This window comes from Patiria miniata, unplaced genomic scaffold (assembly GCF_015706575.1).
Source record: "Patiria miniata isolate m_02_andy unplaced genomic scaffold, ASM1570657v1 HiC_scaffold_7, whole genome shotgun sequence".
Classification (NCBI taxonomy): Eukaryota; Metazoa; Echinodermata; class Asteroidea; order Valvatida; family Asterinidae; genus Patiria; species Patiria miniata.
The window spans coordinates 41,398,157-41,403,072 of record NW_024037074.1 but is presented as its reverse complement, the minus strand read 5'-3'; the positions used below and the strand labels follow the sequence as shown (position 1 = coordinate 41,403,072).

Genomic DNA, 4,916 nt, shown 5'->3' with positions numbered 1-4,916 from the left:
TTGACCTGAAATACACCGTGGGCCTATAAATCGTAAACGATTTGGATGTTTTTATATAATCTTGCAGATTCTCTCTTAAAGGCAAAACTTAAAGCGATTATCTTTTCCGTTTCTTTGGTTGGTTGATACTCGTCACCGTTTTGACGAAATAACAAATCCGTCCAAAACCGATATTGAGCATTTCCAAATTTTGGATATGATAACTTAGTTATTGTTAAGTGGTTCATATTATGAAGGCCACGTCCTTTACCTTCGCAGTTTTTGTGAATCATTATCTGGAGTTAGAGTATAATTAAGGTGGGTGGAAATCTGTTACGTCTTATCGACGACTTATTAAGCTGCATACCACATACACATCATGGAGTATATTTATTCCAAAATCGTAATTTCCTGACTGATTGAAGCCACAACGCCACTGTTGCCTCTGGCGAGAAGGTCCGTGCTGCTCGGGCTGCCGTGCATGCACTGTTCCGAACATGACCGTTTCCTTCGACGCAAACCCTGGCCGTTTCCGTGGCTCCGGGTTTCCCTCAGCCTCAGCCCGGTCCGCTGGCGTCGCGTCGTGGTCCGCTGCTTGGTCTCCGTCATCACCACGTAGAGTCGATAGAACTGAAGGATCAGCAGCAGAGCGTTCTTGCAGGTGAAGAAGACCAGAGACTGGTCTACAAGACTGAGTGAGAAGAGGAGATACAGCCTCATGATCAGGTAAGGCCCGTCCTGCAGGATGACGTCCGTCATGAGAGCCCAGAGGGCTGTACCACAGAACACCCCGGACAGGTCCCGGAGGAGTGACTTGGTCCATCGGTCCGTCTCCTCCTCGCTCATAATGAGAGTGCGCCGGCGTCTCTTGGTGGAAGTCAACCCCAGGGTGAACTGGAGGAGAGACCAGCTCCACACGGCTAGGATGGACACGTAGATGTACCTGTTACAGGCGATCTTCTCCAACTTGAGTGTCTCCGAGGAGAATTCCAACATGTCGGCCGCCATGCCGATGTAGACCAGCAGGAGTTGGGAGAGTTCGTCCCGCGTCAGTCCACCTTTTGGTAGCAGCCACCTACCCAGGATGAGGATTAGCATCAAGGTCTGTTGGTAGATGGTGGATATGGACAACTTTGTGTTGTAGGTGTCCTAAAGGCAGGGAAATGCAGACAAGAATTCTCGTTAAAATTATAACCACCGGTATAAGTCAAGGTAAACTTCCTCGAAGATATGATTCTGTCACAGGGTATTTTCTATCACTCTTAAAATCTTGTCATGCTTGTCGTCAGATTTGACCTTAGGTGGTACACTGACTGTTTTCTGGCCGAAGTAGACCCAAATAGGTCGCCTTAATTCTGCCTGACCATTATAAGACTACTGTAAGGTGTGCCGACTTTTTTAACGATGTATGTGTGGTTCTATTTGCGATACCAATTTTTGGAATATCGAGGCATTTCCAGAAAAAAAAGCTGATCTGAGAGTACACATGTATTTCGAAAAGCGGATGGGGTTAATAGACACTTGGGGGCGCTGTCCATTACAGATATCTTTTGCCATAACTATTGCGGTCTAAACATGTCGTATATACTGAAGAAAGGGTCAATGAGTGGAAGTCATACCTTCTCGGACTTAGGAAAATTGAAATCGGTGTAGTTACAGACTCCTAGCTGCACGCCGATCTCGAACTCCGAGGTCGGCCTGACGATACAGCTAGTCAGGTTCAGCCTCGACTGCAGCTCAATACGGAAATCTAGTAGAGAGACCTCTAGGATCCAGACCACGGGTAGCACGTTTGCCAGGTAGATCAGAACCAGCGGGAGAAACCTGTCCGAATGACGTCAATACAAACAGTATAATAGCCACGCCGAGAACCCCACTCCACCCCACCCAAAACAAGGCAAGCATATCAAAGCTACAGAGCGCACATAATTCTTTTTAAAGAGAATGCACAACATTTGCTTTTGCTGCAATTTTCAGAAATAAGTACATTTGGAGGATTTATATGTTTTAGCAAATATTGTTAAACTGACTTGTTTTACGTTTTTGGCTTGTAGATGCTGGAAAAACAAAAAAAAAACCAGTAATATATTCTTGTAGTCTGGTTCCCTGACCCCACTTAGACTTTGGGGAATTGTACGGTCAGAGTATCAATTTAGCTGGCTTGTACCCGTTCACAGGTGAGTAATCAATTGCAAAGAAAATGTGGAATAACTAAATATAAGAAATATGGAGTAGTTTTTGAAAATAGCCAGTTTTCTCCAGCGCTGGTCGGCCGACCAGCGTTGGAAAAATACAATATTTCTTGAAAATGTCAGCACACCAGGAGCCACAATTTTATGATGTTTTAGACTGTCATTCCCTAACAATCCAGTAAGGTATTTCGTGATAATTGGATCATTTCGTTTATTGATGTTTGCAAATGTTGTATCTTCCCTTTAATAAATTCACAACGGGCGATTCACTGGAAGTGTTCGTACATTTGCTGTACAGACTTGAGCCGAATTTAGCAAAAAAAAACCGTTGTAACCCTTTGCGACAGCACTGCCCGGCTCCATTCACCAACCAACAACCAGGTTAAGTCACAAGTGACACTCAGTCAGTCGGGGGGGGGGGGGTTCATTCAGTCAGTTAGTCGGGGGAGTCAGTCGGGGAGTCAGTCGAGGAGTCAGTCAGGTACAGAGGTTGGCCCTGTCTTGGACCAACAAAACACCGAAAACAAGCATTCTACTGAGAAACAAAATACATCACTGGAAAATATTTTCTCATTATGTAGACTAACTTTAAAGATGTATTCCTCGTTCTATTTTCGAGTTTCACCTAGACAAATAGATTTTTTTTTTCAATCGCTGTTTTCCTAGCAATATAAAAGTAATGCACTTTTGAATGAGACATTGAACCAAAAGAAACCCACAAACGTTTATAGTTATTGAAATATTTCTTCATAAAATTCGAATTGTTGGCTGCCAGACAATAATTCGGCTTTCGTATGCAGAGGGGGGGGGGGGGGGGGGTTGCAGGCACCCAAAATCGGAATAAGTTTGTGTGATTGTGTGTTAAAACAAAGCGTATAAATTAACAATCCGGGAGTAGAAAAAAAAATCCATTTTTGTTTTGTTTACGAAGACCATAGAGTATTCATCTTTAGATAAACTGCATGAATTTATATTCAACTGCTTATGTTCCAATATTATAGAAGGTATTGTTTTTACCGAGGCATCAAACGTAAATTGGCCAAATTTGCACTATAGGCCTACTCTGGTTTGTGAACGAACTAATCAGAGAGGAGATAATAGAAGTGTTTCTTTCCTTAGGGAAATACGCTTTCGTGACCAGAAAAGTGTGGATATATTTATATTATTCGCAAAAAAAAAACCGGTTACGGTAAAACACCAGTGAACATCAGTCGTTGCTATATTAGCGCGCCATGCTGCGGTCAACCATTTTATGCTTTAAACTTTTTATAAGTAACTTTAACATGTCCGCAATTAAAGATATTGATATTTGTCATCATTCTATTATGAAAGATCTATTAAACGCTTAGTGTAATTATGAAGCTAAATAAAAGAGCTTTGTGTCATTTAGTGTCTGCTTCCAGAAAATGAGCAGGTGAAGTCCCCTCCCCCGCAAAGGAAGAAAACATATACAATTTATCATGTTTCTCTTCCCTCCTATTAACAGTGTGTGAAAAGATGAGGTAAGTGAAGTATCGACATAGAAACCATCCAAACATGCCCGCATTTTGTCCCATGCGACTACCATAGTACACACATTCAACTTACCATTTCCATTCCCCATCTTCGTTGCAACTGTAAGTGACGTACATCTCGATCATGTAGACAAGTAGCAGGATAGCTATGAACCAGTACAGGCCGTTCTGCTGCAGGTATACGGTGAGAAAGACCCCAACGGCCCCATGAGCCAGGTAGCAGAAACGCACCACGGAGGCTTGCACTGCTTTCTTCATGTGCATGATGCTGGTTATCACTCACGGTTGACGGCTAAAACAAAATCATCCAAATGAAAGGCGGTGCCCCATCTTTGTCACCTTTTAGTTTTGCACTGACATTATCTTTAACTGATTTATCAGTATGAAGACACACCTTGGTAAACTATTTCTCAGTAAATCAGCCTTTACTTTTCGATTGAAAGAAACTGTTGATTTTTTTCCCCCGCGTAACGCGTAAGCTACGGAGAGACTACAAGACACGAAAAGCTCTTGCGCTCCGAGCTCGATTGCATTATCGGGATGAATGCACTGTTTAATCAGTCTCGGCGGCCTATAACATTGACACAGATGAGTAAAAGGCGAGTGCTACATAATAGGTTGACCAAACAGTCCATCGGCGGATGATGTGACACAGACCCCCCCCCCCCCCCAACACAAAAGTCTGCTGTGTTCTGTGCCGCAAGCGCCTGGAATTAAAATCGCTTGATATGATTGATAATCCAAAAAGCGTAGCAGACATAAAGCTCAACCGAATTTAATATGAGCAGGAGAGATACGCGTTTAAACAATGAGAGTTTTTAGGATTAAATTTCCTCGTATTAATTAATGGATTCACCAACCTTTTAAAACAAATCGGCCATCCAACTATAAATGATTCTCATTTCTATACAGAGATTTCATTCTCGTTTCCTTAAATAAATTCAAATCACATGTATCAAAATAATTGACCTTTATGATGAAGGTAGATTACAATTCAGTATTGTTATTGAAGGTCGTTGTAATTTGAGTATATACAAATAGCTATCAGCATTTAATTAGTTTACTAGGCAATTAATTGGTCGGGTCCTGGCGGTCGAGTCTTGGTCCCCGACTCATGTATTTGGAATTTGTTTCCCCGTTTCAGCCGGTACCGATGTTTGCAGGCCATTAAATAGGCCCCCAAATGCCTACGCCGGCCAAATAACGATTTGCATGCCCTCAAATTTTCTAC

At 42.5% G+C, this 4,916-nt stretch overlaps 1 pseudogene; it reads right to left on the bottom strand.

The window, feature by feature from the left end:
• Positions 1–3,962, bottom strand: LOC119746468 (annotated as a pseudogene).
• Between the last annotated feature and the right edge of the window lie 954 nt (positions 3,963–4,916).